The following is an 18,786-nucleotide window of genomic DNA, read 5'->3' as shown; positions in this document are numbered from 1 at the left end:
GAAATAAACATTTGAAATATATGAGTTTGTATGTAATGTATGAATATAATATACAAGTTTCACTTTTTAAATGGAATTACTAAAATCAATCTACTTTTTCATGATATTCTAATTTTATGACCAGCACCTGTACAGTTCAATATGACTGTTTCTAAAGGATTTCTGCATTTAAATTTTGCATTTTAACAGAAAAGTAGGGCGTGACATAAACTCTGGCCAAAATTGGTGGTTCTTAACTCACTCTTTTCAAGAGTTTCTTTGACATAAATTTTAGGAGCAAAAGATGTTTTAAATGGATACAAAAGCTGTCACTTATAAAAATTTGTATGAAAGTATTGCCACATGTAATCGAGTACAAAAGTACCTTTACAGCTTATTGACATCAAGCAAATAATATATCTCACAAACATCAAGAAGCAGAAAGGCTCCAGTCGTAAATCCAAAAGGAGGTCGCAGAAAAAGAAAAGGCAGAATAACAAAAAAAAAGTGGTGCTTTTGCATTGCAAGCTTCATGACCTTACTTTCTCTGTTGGCTGAGAGGTTTTTGTTGTTGTTGTTTTTTTGCACTACTGTTTGAAAATTTAGCTCAACACAAATCCAAGATGTCCAGGATTACTAAGCAGAGGGGGATTTTTTTTAAAGACAATAAAAGTTCCGCTCCAAACCAGCTCTCAAGATATATTTAAGATTTATTTTAGTGTGAAATAGTAGTATAAAAAAAACCCATTGATATAACATCACAAAGGTTCATTTATTGATCCCTCACATAAACGAAACAAATAATTCATTAATTAGTTAATAACTGATTAAATAATTTCACAAACTGCATGTGTTGTTGCTGTTGTTTTTGCACTTGGTTGTTAAAAGTTTTCATACACATATTTCATTGTCATAAATTTAGAAGAAAACAAAGAAAAAAAAAAACTTGAAATAAGAGGAAAAATGTAAATACGTCTGCCAAAGGAGGCAATGCTGACTCACTGCCTTCACTTTAGTGTCAAGCTTAATAGTGCACATCAACTCAAAGGCCCTTTGTACACATCACTACACTTAATCAGGCATTATAGCACATATAGTCATAATAGGCATCTTGCAGGCAATTGCGTTAGTATCCTAAAGTTTGTTGTTTCCTGAATAAGTTTTTTTCTTCTTCTTTTTTTTCTGCAAAACTGTAAAGTAAAAAAAAAAAGGATGACTCATTTTGCAAACAAAAGCATGTACTAATCTGTAACGCAATGGCACACTTTCTGAGTTTTGATGAGTGTGAATTCAAAGAAAGCCAGCAGCTGGATGCGGGACGCTGCCTCCTCGGGCTCGAGAAGCTGACCAATCAGAAACAAACGGGCGCCTAATGGAAAGGGCAGCCGCCTCACCTGCTTCGTTCTTTTTACAGAGAAACACATTTGTAAAAGCAAATGACACTTCACTGGGTTCTTCGGGAGAATTTTGAGAGTAAATGGTGCCATTTGAAAAAAAAAAAAAAGCTGCTTTCTGTTATCCATTTATATAAGACGCAGCAAGGAACATTCTTCCAAACGCCCATAGAGAGAAAAAAGCATCACAGTCTCCCTCTTCTCTAAAGAGACGACTGATGGTTCAGCCGTACTCATATTTAGAAATCAGAAGACGGCTAGCCCTGCAGCTCTAACCTTAACTTGTGTTATTACATAAAAGCCTTTCACTCAATCGGTGAAATCTTCCCATGTTTGTTGTTGACATTTCTTCTTGCATGTGTCATTTGGGGACATAAAAGACGGGAGTGAAAGAAGACAGTTCTGTCCGGGTCACCGTGGGCTGAATTAACGTCACCTCATTAAACGTATTCGCACAAGATGTCGTTCATTAGAACGAACCGGAGGAAAATAAAAGCAAAGGACGAGCAAATGAGATGGGACGAGTGCTGAAACACTTGTACTTTTCATCATATTTATTGACATTTGCACAAGAGTGAAGAAAGTTCCCGCTGAGGAAAATACTAACGCACAACTTTCTACATATCCTGTAATAATGACTGAAGTGGTTTTAACATTTCAAAAGAGGGTCTTTGAAGCATTTTGTTACAAAAAGAAGCTGCCTCCACAGTGAATATTTCTCAAATAAATAGACAAACTTCAAATGTATATGAGCTTGAAGCTTTTAAATTAAATAAAAAATTGTTCTAACTCAGAAACAGGTCACCCCAGAGACAATAAAATAATGGTATAAACTCTTTTGTATTCAATTTGAGAGTGAAATTACTGTTTTTTTTACATATTTAGTTTAAAATAGGACCAGTGGTTATATTCTAATTTTAGCTGGACAGTTTCAAAAATACATGTGTAGATTTTAAAGATGAAATTATTTGACAGTTAAACTGCTTACACTTGATTAAAAAAAATGGGGAAAAAAAGCGTCAAGAGCTTTTTTTCTGTCCCCCACATCAGACGAACTTGGTGAGAACAGCCCCTGTCTTTTATCATTATGGTAAAGGGAACATACAAACACTGACCCAGATTCGGAGCACAGTTAAATCCACAAACTTGTATGGAGCAGCAGGGGTGTGTCTAAAAGCGTATACCAAAGCCGAATGTGTCATCTGTCGCTGCGCTCCACCGTCAAATTATCAAAGTGACCAAACCAGGCTGATTAAAGCATGAGCAACGCGTTTTACTAAGTTGTCATGGGCCTTTTTTGTTCCGTCGTTTGTTTGTTTGTTTGGTTTGTTTTCCCCCACATAAGTTTTTCTAATTATATTCCACAGCAAATTAACCGAGGGGGACACAAACAATTTTGGAATAAATAGCAGATTTATTTTCTTTTTTTTAATGCATTCCTTTTTCATCAAACACCTGCAGGTGCTACCCTTGACAAACTGTGAACATCCTTCAGAAGTTAATCATTAAGTTCAGTTTCCAGAGAGAGGAGTTTGCACCTTTAGGTTNCACACACACACACACACACACACACACACACACACACACAAGCAACTGTGCAATAAGAGCACATTATATATTGTCCCATATAGACAGTAATTAGATGTAGTTTTTATTTCACGAGTACATAGATTTCTGTTTTACTTGGAACTCTGTTGCTGTTTAAGGCTAGAAGTATAGATTTTTTTTTCTGAACACTAATAAGGTATGTTTCAAATGTTAACCATCTAATGTCTTACTCTAAACCAGGCATTTTCCCCCTAACTTTACTAACCTTAACCAGGAATTTTGAAAAGCTAACTATAGAAAACTTAAATTAAAATGAGAAATAGGCCAATAAAATCAAGAACGTGCAGAGGGAAATTGCTTTCATGTAAAATAAAAAGACAAGAGCAGATTCTGGCAGGTGAAAGCTCTTATTCTGGTGCCATCTGCTCCAACAGCTACCTCTGCTCCTCGCTTGTTTGTTGGTTGTTAACGCTAACGTTTGAACATGCGAGGTCAAGTGTCACTTTTTTAATGAAGATAAAATGCAAAGCCTAGACACAGAGACAAGGCGCCCAGGCATAGAAATCATCAAGTTCCTACATCTACAGTGGTCTGAAAGTAGTATTTTTACGATGCAGATCTTATAAATTCCATATTTGTTTGGTTTTCCAGAAACATGAAATATCTCCTGGGTTTGAAACAAATGAATATAGACTGCTAATCATGGAACAGATGACATAACCAATCTATTTTTTTGTTTTGTTTGTTTTTTTTAAGTGTAAAAGAGCAGAAAAAAAAACTTATCATCACAATGTATTGATGGGTTTATTTTGCACTTCGATGGACAGAGCTGTGACTACGACGCATCTCTTTCTTTATAACCTGACACAAAAACATGCTTGGACACAAACTAAATGCAATGTGAAAAGATGAACTGGAGACTGTTGAAAGTCAAGGATAAATATCCTGAAAGCTTCCAACTAACTCCCAAGATGAACTGAAATGAGAAAGTGGAAAAATACTGTTAATATTTTATTTGGACCATTTTAAAACTGTAAACTCTTGTTTGACTCCACCACGGAAAACACGTCAGTCTAATTAAAGGAAGGAACATCTTAAAATGTCGAGATTACTTTTGGTAAACGTCTACCAAAAACTTACAAGCCAGTAACTAGTTTGGAGCCGATTGTGGCATTAAACTTATACCAGAAATTAGGTCCTGATTTTCTAAGCATTTACTGCAATAAGCATGAAAAGCCCTGGACTTAAGAAATGCTGTACATATAAAAGGTGTCACAGCATTCTTTGTGGTTGCATATAAATCCTTAAAGAAGAATAAAACTATTTTTCAAAGCTTAGATGTTTTACTTGGTGCGTGTTGTAATCTCATGGCAGTCCAGTCATGGTTTAGTGTCTGGGATTAACTTGTCTACTATAAATAGGTCAGAAGTGAGTACACGTCTTTAATCCTGCACCATACGTGGGCTTCCTGTGGGACCATAATACACACAGTTATGAACAATTTCACAACATTTAAAAACAAACCACTTCAGCTGCCAAATTGAATTGAGTTTGTTTGCTGTAAGTATCCAAATGCTTGTTTCAGTGTTTGTAGAGGCAGAGTATCTTCTGTTGACTCTTCTCTTCACAGCTTTTAGTCGCTGTCTCTTTATCTTGTTTTAAGAGAGAAAAACTTTACCTTTTCTCTTTGACCTGGTGCCTCTGATTCCAATGTTCTACCTCTGATTCTATTTACATCCAAGGATTTTTTTTACCGATTTGCCCAAAGTGTACTCGTCAATCAAATGTAAACAAACAACCCTTACTTGTTGGCAACAAAACGGGACTTTGCTGATTCACTTATTTATTACAAATTATTCTGTAGACTTTTGGTAGTGAATGATATATAGTTAGTGGCTTTTTTTTTAAATCATAGATGATACCCGCATACAAAAGATTTTAAATCAAAAACACTGAAAAATTGCATATTTTGACAGCTGTTATGGTTTTAAAGGTTGCTTTACCTGCACGACACGACTGCTCAGCTGAGCACTCAGACACGGCCACGTATCTCCGACACCATGCTTGTTGTGTCTTCAAGGAAAGCCGAGTGGTCATAAATGCACAAACATGCACATTAAATGGAAATTTCATAAACCTAATAACTATTAAATTATAAAAGGACTCAACATCTAGCAGCTGGACCTAAATGAGGGGCCAGCTGTTCAGGGAGCAGCTGATGTTAGTGGAAAGCTCTGTTTGCAATATATTGGTAATAAACTGAGCAGTAATCTACACTCCATCACCGCTGCCTCCTATTCTGAATGTGACTCTGCAGAAACCAAAGTTTTCTTTTTTGTAGCCCAAGTCCTCTGAAATTATTTCTAAACCACTGTTTCAGAAACTTAAAACTTATTTTACAACAATGAAATGGGACATAAAATGTGTATTTGAAGAAAGATTTTAAAAGCACTTTTTAGAACATGACAATATACTTGGTTAAATGCAGACACCATCCTAATCAAGGGAGGTTTGTGCGAGAAGTCAATAAGAAAGTGTTCCCCGTGCACGTCTTTCATGGGTGTTTTACACATCAACGTGCTTGTCCTTGCTGGGGTCATTTCTCTGTACTCGTGCTCTGAATATTGTATGTTTAACACCGCCCACTGGCTTCACGAGACTGATGGTGATTACATCCTTCAGCATCAAGTCAGCATGGATAATGAAGACTACTACATAGGGTTGTTGATATCCATCCATCCATCCATTTTCTTTACCCGCTTCTCCATTCTGGGTCGCGGGGAGCTGGTGCCTATCCCCAGCAGTCACTGTGCGAGAGGCGGGGGACACCCTGGACAGGTCGCAAGTCCATCACAGGGCCACATAGAGACAAATGAGACAAGCAACAATTCACACTCTCACTCACACCAAGGGACAATTTTAGAGTCATCAATTGACCTAACATGCATGTTTTTGGTCTGTGGGAGGAAGGGGTGTTGATATCCAAACCTAAAACTGAACATTTGCCGAGCTTGTTGCATTCATACACCTGTTTGTTTATATAGAAGTGTCAACATTTTAAGCGCCATAATGAAACTTGGATGGGAAAGTTAGTTTTTAGTTTCTTTATTTGTTTTATTTAGTACCTAAGCCAAATTATGGCAAAAGATAAAAGTTACTTTGCAGTAGCTTAACTTTCACAGGCAGCTCTGTTCACACAGGAAAACTGTCAACAAGCAAACAGTTCATTCAAGAACAAACCCTGACGACTGCATAGAATCAGCAAGAACATTTCTAATAGAAATAAATTGACTCTCTTTATTTCCCCTTAACACTAATCATGAGCAGTAATTATTTTAAAGTGATAAATGTCCAGGTCCTCCCCCACCCATGGGGACCATACGGGTTTACCAATGTAGCATGTGTGCAGGGGGGGTGGATAAAGAGGTGAACAGGGTTTATCCACTGAAGCAACTCCAGTGCTAATTCAGGGCTGGTGGTAGGGTCGGTTAAAAACTAGAGCAACACCTAAAAACGCATCAGTTTGTTTTTTCACAACCAGACCCACCAGAGTCATGTCATTTCATCGCATTAATTGTCTCCTCCATACCTCCCCCCTTTGTTTTCGTTCTAAATTTCTCTAGAAAACTCCAATGCACAGAAACCCTAATCACAGGCGTTCACTTTTGTGCATTTGTCCAAACAAAGATCTTAATGTAAAAGTTTATGAATGAAAACATCAGAGCCTACAGTGTTAATAAACACAATTGTTACTGTCAGTTGGTGTGGAAATGTAAGGTGTGCAAAAGACAAATGTAAGAAACCACTGGATGTCTGTGAAGAAAGGTACAAACAGAAGATGTTTGCTGCTCAGTAATACAGTCTAGAGTTTGTTTGTATTGTCCTAACTGATGCGTAAACAAATCACTATTATAAGCAAAACTATAACTATAATTTTCAATCTTTGCTAAAATGTAAAAAAAAGAAAGTTGTAAATCTCTAAGTCTATAGTTACGACTCGACAGCTTGAAGAAATTTCAAGAAATTGATGTCAAATGCTCCAAGTTTTACAAATGAAATATAAAGTCATAAAATGTATTTTTTCAGTTATGTATGGAGTTAGTTATGCTTGAATCTTTCTCTTTACTGGCTGCTGCTTTCATAACTTTGAGAAATGCTGCTACAGTGTTAGATCAGATGAATAATTTACCACTCAAACAAACTAAAAGAACAGAAATGTTGTGAACTTTAATGCGCCTAAAGTTTAAAGTTGCATAAAAAAGTTTTTAAAAAAAAGTTATTACCAAGACCTACTTTGTTACCCTTTCAGCTGTTTTTATTTTGTACAAATATCTCTGTCAAATAACTTAAAGCCCTTTTAGAACTTTTTAATGCCAACACTGATATAAGAAAGAGCTCTTTAACGTCTCCAATTTACAGTTCAACCAGGAAATTTCCAAAAATGAAAAACTGAAATTGGCCTATAAAACTGGAATCGGTGCATATTTATTCATACACCACCTCAGAATATTTAAACTTAGCCCTCAAAATATTTCAGTTTGATCTCTGTAGCCAATGAGGTTTTTTTATGCTCTAGTTCAGCAAAAGAACTTTCCACTGCCAGGAACATGTTGACGTGATCTCTCATGGCTGGAAAAACAATGACACTGCAAGTGAGGATGACCCTGAATCACTCACAGTTCACTGCGTTGCATTGTTGGCGCACACTGGATCATTAACTCCAACTTTAAAAAGCCACTTCCAGTTCAGGGCATCATTGCTCACATGTTAATTCTAATTCTGCTGTTATTCTAATGCTCCTCTAATGTTAATGTTAATTCTATTCAGCGAGTAACCCTTAAAAATAAACATATGCTGAATAAAATAAAAAAGTAGCTCTGGTTTTTGTTGCATTTTTTTGCTGGTTTTATTTTACTCCATGCACTGCAGCCTGAAAGGACCACCAAATAACACAAGAAAAATACCATTAACAATTCAGTCTTGTCAAACTCAATAAACTTTCATAGAGACTATAAATTTGTGGGAGGCTCTGGGAGAATCCTTACAACTGTTGTGAAACTCTTGGCAGTCAGAATATTGTCATGATAAAAGATGCTGTCTGCTCTGGGAGCAATTTTACCCTCAATTCGTGGGAGATGTGAAGGCCGTCTGCTCCTTTTTCATTTAAGTTTTCACCTGATACTAGTAAAACTTTATTACAGGTCATTTTATCGCTTAATTAAAGCTGCTATCAAAAGGAGAAGTTTAATTTCGAAAACAAAGTTGTTTGTTTTTCATGTTGTGCTGATCTGAAAGGAGGCAAAGAACTGGCCAACAGGGAGTTTATTTTTGAAATAAGGGTGTACGTTTAGAGCTTTCAACAACAAAAAAAAAGTTTCAGTATTAACTTTGCACTATGCATTCCGATGAAAAAGTGCTAAGAATGAATGGAGATTGGAAATTTCCATTAACACAAGACACATTTTTGATTACGGCTGGGAACAACCAATAAAAAGTGATTTTTGCTTTTCTGTAACAACAAAGCATCGTTGTTATATTGCATTTTACTGCTAAAAAACTCAAATCCAGTTATAGATCTCCTAATTCGGGGTTGGTATGCAAACATTATTGAAATATGTTTGAGACACAAATCAGAAATCAGCAGCTAATAAGTAAGGGGGGGCGGGTGTTAGAAAGTAGACATCTGGACACACTGTTTTGTTTTATATGAACTCATTGGTAAGCACAAACTCTATTATCTAAATGCAGAGTGGAAAATGTGCTGTCATTTGTATTTGATTACAACTCGTTTTATTGCTTCCCTCTAAACCTGAGGGATTCTCTGAGCAATATAGAGCTGTGCAATTAGTCTTTCCTGTAATCATAGGGTCAAATATATATTTGAAGATACATTTAATGTGGTAATAAAAAAACTTTGTGGGGGTTTTATTGCTGTGAAAAAGAAAACTGGTTCTTAAGAAGTTCTTAAACTAAACAAGCTTTAAAAAAAAAAGACTTTTTTTGCCAACTGAGCACCTGATATAAAAAAGATGGTGCTCAGCCAACTAAAAAAAGCCGTCTTCTAAACCAATCTGAGGTAGCAGACTGAGCAGCAACTTTCTCACATCTCTCGTGCTGCAACTGAAACAGGAGACATTTTGGGTTTTTTTTCCCCACATCTAACATCTAACCTGCACGTCACCGTTTTTGTATTTACAATGCGACAGGGCTACAACTCACTGCCAACCATTACCAAGCCTGGTGCACTAACTTATTTTGTTTGCGTTACACAAAAGACGTGTTTCAGACAACAATAACAAAAAAAGAAAAAACTACGGTGCCGGGTTGGAAAAATTTTGTTTGTATGAAGCGTATGAGCCAAAATGGATCCTGCTTCTTCTAAGACTGCAGCTCTGGATGCCTAGGCTTCGGAAAGCCTTCATGCAGATCTCCAAATTCATGCACATCAACCCTTTCAGTGAATGTTACAGGGAGACGCTCCAGCAGCAGCAGATGATCTCAGCCCTGAACAAACTGACATCATCTTCCATTGTTTATCTGCTTTATTTTGCCATTCTTGTGTTGGCAGAAAATTCGAAGACAATATTCTTTTAAATATGTTTGGGGAATTTGGCAGAGAGATGATTTTGTTACATTCCTGTGTACAAAAGTTAAAATTCTGAGACAAGAGGCGTAACATTTTTTGTCTATGCAACTTATATATATATATATACACACACACACAGACACAGTTTATGCATACACATTATTTTATCAATCTCAAGCACTGCAAAATTCTGTCTATTTAAATTTGTTACTGTATTCTGATGCTGACAGTCCATTTATTAGTCAGATGTAATTATAAACAATGTACCACAGCTAATTAGACGTGACAATAACAGCAACCAAACAAAGAAAAAAAAAAAAGAAAGCACAGTTTTAAGAAAAGTAAAACTGAGAAACTTGTGTGACAGAGAAACGTAAATCTCTTATATCTTGCTGGCCTTGTTTCAGGAATAACTACCACAATAAAAACCTGCTGAACAGAAGAAAAAAAAGGTACCCGAAGCAATCAACTCTAAGTTTAGAGGAAAAGAACTCTGCGAAAGTAATAAAGCAGTGGTCAGATTATAAACCAGGGACAAGAAAGTGCTTCAGCATCAAGACTGCGAAGTGGACTGAAAACCTGTATACTGATTGATACAGTCTTTGTGGAAATAATTATGAGACAGATACAGACGCAGACTAATTTGTTTGTGCCCTTTTGTAAAATAAAAAAAAACAAATAAAATCCCTCAATGGTCACTAAAGAAAATGAAACAAACAAACAAAAAAAATCATTTAAAAAAAATTGTTGCTTTTGAGTTGTGTTTCAACAGAATTAGTTTAAAAACTAGCGAAACTGATACCCTTAACTTAATCATTTGTTGCACAACTTTTTGAGGCAATCACTGAAATTGGGTGGTTTCTGTAACCCTCTCTGAGACTTCTGCACCTGTCCACAGGTATGCTGTCTCACTCTCCATCTGTCTCAGGTTTGAAGGGTTCCCTCTCCAGACTGCAGGTTTCAGCTCCTTCCACAGATGTTCAACAGGATTTAGATCAGGGCTCAGAAGACCACTTCAGAATAGTCCAATGTTTTGTTCTGAGCCATTCTTCTGTGTTTTTAGTTGTGTGTTTTGGGACATTATCCTGCTGTGAGACCATGCTTTCTGACACTGGGGAGCAAATTTCACTTCAGAATGCCTTGATAGTCTTGAGATTTCCTTGTACCCTGCATAGATTGAAAACACCCTGTTCCAGTTGCAGCCAAGCAGCTCCAGAACAGAACCAAGCCCCTTTGTTTCACTGTAGGTACTGTGTTCTTTTCTTGTGTGTTTATTTTTTGGGTTTGTGAACACAGAGCTTAGAGTTGTTAGCAAAAAGCTCCAGTTTTGTCTAATTTGTCCAAAAGGATATTCTCCCAGAAGCTTTGTGGCTGGTTAATATACATTTTGGCAAATTCTAGTCTCACATTTTTTTTTTTTTTTTCATGATTTGGTGTCCTCCTCACTCATCTTCCATTAAGTCCACTTTGGCTCAAACAGTGAATGATGGTGCGATCTGACACTGATGAACCTTGATCTTGGAGTTCACCTCTAATCTCTTTGGAAGTTGTTCTGGCCTCTTTAGTTACCATTCGTATTATCCATCTCTTCAATTTGTCATCAATTTTGCCTTTGCAGACACATCCAAGAAGGTTGGCCAGAGTCCTGTGGGCATTAAACGCCTGAATAATAAGTGCAGCTGTAGTCACAGGAACATGAAGCTGCCTGGAGATGGTCTTATAGCCTTTATGCTATGAGACAGCTTGTCAATAATATTCTTTCTAAGCTCGAGAGACAACTTCTTCCTTAGCTTTCTGTGCTCCTTGTTTAGTGTGGTTCACACCATGGTGCTAAACACAGTGACTACTTTTCACCCTTTAAACAGGCAAACTGACTGATTACATGACCGAAGACACCTATGATGCTGATTACAGGACACACCTTAGTTTAACACGTCCCTGTGGTCAAATTAGTTGCAATCTTTTCAAAAAGTATCATCTGTTTAGTCGTGGCCAGTTTCATAAGGTTTTTTTTTGTTTGTTTGTTTGGTTTGTTTGTTTGTTTGGTTTTTATTAATTCTCTTGAATCAGATTCAAAAGTGATAAATTATTTTTGTCAGTTTTGAGTCAATCCTATGAAAGAGGGTTAGGGTCACTGTGGAAAAAAAAGGAAAGAAAGAAAAAATCCCAGAATTCTGACTTTTTTTCTCAGAATTCTGAGGAAATAAAATAGTTGTTTTGCATCACCGTGGCCCTAAACCTCTTCCGAACATTTCAGTGACCTTTGTGTGTTTTTCTTTTTTTAAACAAAAGGGTACAAACAAGTTGTCCGTGTCTGTTCAAATACAAATGAAGCATGGTATGTTGGCTCTTCCCCCCCAAACTAAAAAGCTCTAAAATGCAATCTGAGGTAAAAATACAGCAGCTACAGAGCCACAGGGGAGATCAAATCTACTATGTCCTCCAGTGAATAGAAATCACCCAATGTAAGGCGTTTAATGGGGGAATTTACTCCAGTTTAGAAGACTTAGTCACAAATCATATTAATGGTCCTCAAAGTTGCACATGCTTTTCTCAAACACTTCTCACTGAGAAGTTACTTTACTAAAGTTACTGACTTGTAGTGTTTATTTTTATTGCTAAAACTCATACTTAAAAGATGGCAGCATACACTAACCAAGGTAAGTAGAAAGTAAAAAAACAACATCTTCAGAGTAAAATAAGAAACAGCAATGTTTCAAAAAGTTACAGACAGACGTGATCTTTAAAATATCAACGCCCGACTTGTTTGCCTTGGGAAGATTGACTAATAAAAAATTTAGAGCTAATGTTTTTGACTTCCTTCTCTGGCTGCTTGTCCAGAAACATCGGCCACTGACTCGACCCTTTCATAGATTTTCCGAGTGAATTCACATGAGCTAAACAAACTTTCAAATGGGTGAAGTGTAGCAGAATGTAAAAGAAAAATATGAGTTTACCAAACATTAACTAAATGTGTTGCTTTTTTTTTTTCCTCTACAGTTTGCAATATCACAAAAAACCGAAACTGACCGTCTCGTTTTGAGACGTGTGTTTTTGCATAAAAGCCTGAAGAGCCGGTGTGTATCTTGCCAAACTACCAGCCCAAAACAAAAAAAAAATGGCTCTGTGACAGCAATAAAACTTACAGCATGACTGATCAGTCCAACCAAAAGGGAAGACCTTCTAGAAAATGTCAAAGCTTGACATTAGATTAACTCTACTTCATTTACCACACTTGGTATTAAAGCCACTCTACACCTAAAACTCCCTCCAGGTCGGTTAGCAGCTTTCATTTGCCTTCCTAAAAGTCTGTTAAAAATTTAGCTGTAACCTGAATATGAGTTTCAAGCTGCATAACATATTAACAATTGATTAGACATTTCAACCCAAGTGAAGCTGCGGTGACAAAAAGAATGCACTTTTTTTTGCACTTTATTCGTTTCAGTTTCTTATCTTCACGATAGAAACACTTCTGATGTCTTACAACATTCAGTGAGCAGCTTCTAGGAGAAATATTCAACCACATCCACCCACGGACTCATGAGTAACAGAACGAGTGGCTAGATTGCTTTGTCTTGTAGTAATGACGGTGCTATAGAGAATGATGGTTGTACATAAAGGTTCACTTAAAAGAGTTTTTTTTTCTTTTTTTTTCCACCAGGTGCTGTGCTTGTAGTTGTGGCAGAACGAAAATGCATAGCTTGAGAAATTTAAGAGAAAAAGCTCAATCATTCTTGCTGAACCAAACTGATGCTGACACAGTACTTTAGCGCGCTGCTGGATCATCTATTATAATGGCCATCTTTAAACAATAAGAATCTCTTCTCATTTGCAAACTGCATATTATTTAAACATATAAAGCATATGCCAATACCGCATATTGTTCTGTAGGCTATTACATCCCATCATATGTAAAATACGGAAGAATCATTCTTAAACAAAACCCTCATTAAACTGCTGTCAGGTCCATGCAGTTCAACTTTGCAACATTAAGCAATGGAAACCTCGGGGTAGGAACTTTCAAAATTGATGTTGTAGATATGGAAGCTACAACTATTGATTGTTTTCTTTTTTCTTTTTTTTTGTTGCTTCTATTGCCTCATCTCCTAAAAAAAACTATCAAGCGTGCGTGCACAAGTTTGAGTGAAAGAGGACCTAAGAGGACATGCAATCCGGTTCCACTTAGTGGGTGAACCATGGCTACCTCAAAGCCATGCTTCGGCATAACAACAACGAGGGGTTCCATGGTAGTCAGTCAATACCGCCTGCTCTCCCAGGAGACGGGGAACACAAAACACTGCCTGGCTCCCATTGATTGCAAAAGTCTCACACATGAATTATGGCTTTTTTTTTCCTTTTTCCTTATTATTCCAAGTGAAAGAAACTGAATTCTTTCTACTGCAAATGACAAACACTAACTGATCCAAAACCTTTCGATGATTGCATACAGGTGGCTGTCAGAGCGTGCAATTTGGTCTTGTCACATGAGGAGAAAGAAGAAAGATGTGGCATTCCAGCTGAGCTGCATCTCTGAAATATTACTGTTCGGTCATGGACGTCCTCTTTTGGGCTTTGTTATCTCTGTGCTGCTGGAACTGATTTCATTTTATAGAATTAATTCAAAGTATACATTTGTAACCATTTTAAGAGGATTACAGTGATTTAAAACACACCAGTAACTAAAAGATGTTTAGCAGTGGTTAACTGTGTTGTGTAACAGCATAATCCCAAAACTGGGATTTAATCTACTGTAAAATGACAGCAAAAAAAAAGTAGAACAGTTAAACGTGTGTTAAAAATACAGTCTTGGGCAGATGGTGAGACAGTGATAAACATACGTAATTATTTCCCAAAGGGCAGAGGAGAGTCTGTCCATGCTTGGCAGCCTGGAAACACAGCTTTAGCCTTTTTTTTTTCCTTCTGTCAATATTTAGAAAAAGACAAATTCTGTGCTTGATATAGTGCTTGCTAAGCAAAATTATGAAAAGATTTGTTTGTTATTGCTATGAAAACTTAAACAATACAAAGCATTTTATTTGTTTTTGGTTTTTATTTAAGACACTTGAAAAAGCACTGAACTCAACAGAAGATTACAAGGACTGCTATGCAGAAAACTATAACAGTCATTTGGATCATTTTTCAGACTTCTGGGCAGAGTTTGGTACCACATACACTTATTTAGAAATCTGTTCATCATTTTAAAGCTTTTATTTTATTTTCTGTTTTAAGACTGTTTGCTGGATAAACAGGGAAAGTAAATATTCACTTCTGTTTTAGAAGACCGCCAGCCACATTAAATAAAACAGATATGCTGAACAGTCTTTCATGAACAAATGAGACAATAATATAAGTAATAACACTGATTTGATGTTTTTCTACAACTATTTTTGTTTTCTTTTATTGTATTAGAAGTAAAATGATTTAATACACTGATTGTAAGAAAACAAACCACATCTGCTGAAGTCATGGGAGGTGTCACCTAGTTTATCTCATAGACCACTAAATGGAAAATACAGCAGACTAGCAATCTTCTTTCTTACATATTATTGTCACATTTTGTTGTGAGCTGCCCATTCTTACAGAATGAAAATCCTTGAAGGAATGCATATGACCTGTCGCCTTTCGTGTTTTGAATTAAGACCATCCTGTGGTAGGAGAGAAGGAGTTATAGCCACTTTTGTCAAACGTATGAGCATTCTTATGAGATATTATGATGTGTTAGTGCTTAGAGAATGTTTTCAGCTACTATCACACCAAATTTAGCTCAATATCTATAAAACTGACTGAGTTGTATGGGCTAAGGTTAAATAACCGTGGCAGCCATCTTGAATTATGTTGACTCCAAAAGTTAATCAGGAGTAAACATACATCTGCTGAAAGTTTCACTTTAATCTGTCCAGCGGCGCATGAGTGATTTTTGCTTGATGCCAACAGTTTGTGCCAAAGTTTTAAGCAAAAATACTGTACAATGTGTAGAGCTCCGATTACGTGTTGGGTATATTTCTCAGCTAGGCTACACAATATTGTAAAAAAAAAACTTATAGGCAATTTTCAAATAAACCTATAGTTTCCTCACTTTCTCTTCTACCATCAGCATCATCTAAAGCAGGGATTAAGGCCAGGGAGAGTCTGTTGGGTTGACCAAATATATTATTATCATGCATAACATGAATATATGACAATTTATTGCAATCATTTGCAATTCTGATTTTGTGCTCACTGATATCACGATGACAATAAATGTCTGATACAGTATATTGAGCAGTATATCCCAGTATCTGTAAAATTAGCTAAGTTATAGTCATATTTGTGTTGGTTAGCATCAATTAGCTGTGGCAGCTCCAGATATTAATCAGTTATGGTATATGGACTGAACTTATATAGCACTTCTCCAGTCATTTTTGACCACTCAAAGCGCTTTACACTAGAGCCACATTCACCCATACGCACTCACAAACCCTCATACATTTTTACACCAATACGCAGACCGGTGTGCATTGCCCAGAGGCACATCAACATGTGACATGAGGAAGCTGGAAACGAACTTACAACATTCCGATTATAAGACTACTGCTCTACCTACTGAGCCACAGTCACCCAGTTGTTGATGTACAGTCTATGACTACTTCTTGAAAGTTTCATTGACGTCTGTCTAGTGGTTCATGAAATATTTTGCTAACAGGCAGATTTGACTGTGACGGCGAATGGCCAAGTTTTCGAATCAGAGCTCGTATGCTGGGGCTGACGTTCAGCTGAATATCTGTAAAACTGGCCGAGTTATAGCCGGTCTTGTCTGCTCAGGCCAATCAGCAGTGCTGGCTATCCTGAAGTCCAAAAGTTATGTTTACTGTCTGAACATTTTGATCAAACAAAAATACATCCAGTGGTTCACGAGACAGTTTGCTAACGCTAGAAACGACCATCATTGCTTTGGACGGCAGGCGACAATGACGAACGCGTGGAAGAGAAAAACACACATCCGTGCAGCCTACGACAGCAAGGCTGTGCACACCTCCTTGCCAGTCAAGAGCTCGGACTCTATATTCAGCTATGTGACCTCTACAAGGCCCCTGTGATCCTGGGTCTCCAGTTACAGGAAGGGAATGTGGCAGCCCGCACTGGGGTCGACATGCTTTGGTCTGACTCCTGCTGTTACAGTACAGCCTTGGCAAATCCAGAACGCGCTCGAGCGACTCAAACTCAAGCCCATTACAGCCGAGTTACTGTTGACTCAGACGGAGCCAGTGGACAAGAACAGCTCGAGCATGCAGCATGACACTATATGTCCCATAAGGAAATCTTACACTTTGCACTCCCCTTTTCTCACACAGTGGCTATGAATGAGCGAACTGGCTGCTTCGAAGTCTCAAGGAAACGCTCAGAAGTGGCAACAAATGGAAATCTTAAGCCCACTGAAAAGTGAGGCTGCAGCTGCAGGGTGAGGCATGTAACATCACTTCGCCACTTCGCGTCGCGGAGCTGAACGGGGACGTCATTTTAATAAACAAACCAGAAGCACTTAGGACGGATCGACGTAACTTTTAGATCAACCGCCCGCAGAAAACAAACACGGGGTACATAATATGATTCTCAGCGGAACAAAGAGATAAACAGAAAAGAAAGATAAAATAAAAACCCGGACAAAGAAATTAGTCGTTAAAATAATAAAACGGATTAAAAACACCGGAGGGCAGGAACCTCACGCCAAAGCAGGACAAACCGAGTGCCAATTAAGAGCCGGCTGCTGAGTAATTAAGCAGGTATGAATGCAGGTGTGCGCGCGCCGTTAATTTTTCCAAGTGACCGGCGTTTTGTTAGCTTAGCCTAGCAGCCCCCCTTTTTTTAGCTCCCCCCAGAGCAAAACGAGTCGGAGAAAGGCTTTCAGCACCGGGCTCGCTGGATAGCAGTGGTCGGGAGTGCGGCTCGGATGGCGGAGTGGGCGAACGCTGAGATTTGAGCTAACGGGATACAGTAGTCCGGCTGGGTAATAAAGACATAAATAAACGCCGTGCCATCTTCTTCTTGTTGTGGAATCGCTGCGTTATCTCGGTGCGGGGGGATTCATTTGGCAGCCACGCGCGCGAGCTGCACGGCTCAATTATGAATGAAAAAGAGCACAGGACCTCGCCTAAGCTAACGTTAGCAGTCGGTGCAGTAAGTGTAATGCTATCCGGGCTGCTAGCAGGAGAAACCTCCCAGCTTTACAAGCCTCTCTCCCTCTCCCTCTCTCTTTCTCTGAACTAACTACTCCATACCTTTAACTGTTGGAGATGACGCCTCTCGCAGGTCCACAAACTGTGCGCAGCGCCCGGTCACACGGAGTACTCCCCCCCGAAAAAATGGTGTCCTCCTGTTCAGTAGAACCCCCCCTGGAGAGTGACAATCCGGACGCTCTCCTTTAATCTTGTGGTGCTGAATCCGAGGCTACACGCTTTTGTCGGTGTGTGTCGGATGTGCCTCCTCCTCCCACGGTCCCTGCGAAATAATGACCCCTCCCAGCTCCCCAGCCGCAACAACGGAGTAGGCAGGTGCAGACGATGATGCGCTAGTAACGGAGAGCCTTGCAACATAGTGGGCAGTGTGCTCCGTTCCAGGGTCGTCAAATCAGAGGAGGCTCCGTCGTTGGCGCATGCGCGGTACGGGGAGTGAGGTGCGAGCACTGGATTTCTGAGTTTTGCCACAGATTTGAAGCTGGATTAGGAAATATTACCATGGAAGTAATAACCACAAGCTAATTAATCACTGTATTTATTTATGTACAATAAGAAGGATACCACAGACAAGCTGTCTTAATAATAATAAAAATGTGTAGGTATAACTACTCTGTAAGACCTAAAAGCTATATTAACATAAGTAAATAAAAAGGCATAACTTAATGGTATAAATTCGCCTGTAGATTAAATGTCTGGACTGATTTCATAACGCAAACATTTACAATTTATTTATATTTAAATTGCTTTTATTCAGTTTAAACAGTTACATTATACTTTAATAATCAAGCAGGGGTGTCAATCTCTGGTCCATGAGGGGGCTACTGCCTTGTCATTTTTAGTTATCACCTCCTCAGCTTGTCTTCAGGTTCTGCAGAAGTCCATGACTGACTCTTTCATTAAACACTGATGAGTTGAAGCAGAGAAACATCTCAGATTTGCAGGAAAGTGGCCCACTAGGACCAGAGTTGGACACACCTGATTCAGGATCTGATTTCTCAAGTCATTTGGAGTTGAATGAAATAATTGTGTAAATAATTGCAGGCATTAGGTGAAACTTTGTTGTTAA

At 38.1% G+C, this 18,786-nt stretch overlaps 1 protein-coding gene across 2 annotated transcripts in view; it reads right to left on the bottom strand.

Annotated features, from left to right (window-relative positions):
• ctnna2 (catenin (cadherin-associated protein), alpha 2) overlaps window positions 1-18,078 on the bottom strand; it is a 293,925-nt gene extending 275,847 nt beyond the window's left edge. Inside the window, exon 1 of one of the 2 annotated variants that reach the window (XM_017405479.3) lies at window positions 17,763-18,078. The gene's annotated coding sequence lies outside the window, so the exon portion shown is untranslated. The remainder of the gene's footprint in view (window positions 1-17,762) is intronic. The other variant, XM_017405486.3, reaches the window with a different exon arrangement.
• Window positions 18,079-18,786: the final 708 nt, after the last annotated feature.

Source organism: Kryptolebias marmoratus, linkage group LG3 (genome assembly GCF_001649575.2).
Source record: "Kryptolebias marmoratus isolate JLee-2015 linkage group LG3, ASM164957v2, whole genome shotgun sequence".
Lineage (NCBI taxonomy): Eukaryota > Metazoa > Chordata > Actinopteri > Cyprinodontiformes > Rivulidae > Kryptolebias > Kryptolebias marmoratus.
The sequence above is the reverse complement of the archived record's forward strand: the minus strand, read 5'-3'. Positions and strand labels throughout refer to the sequence as shown.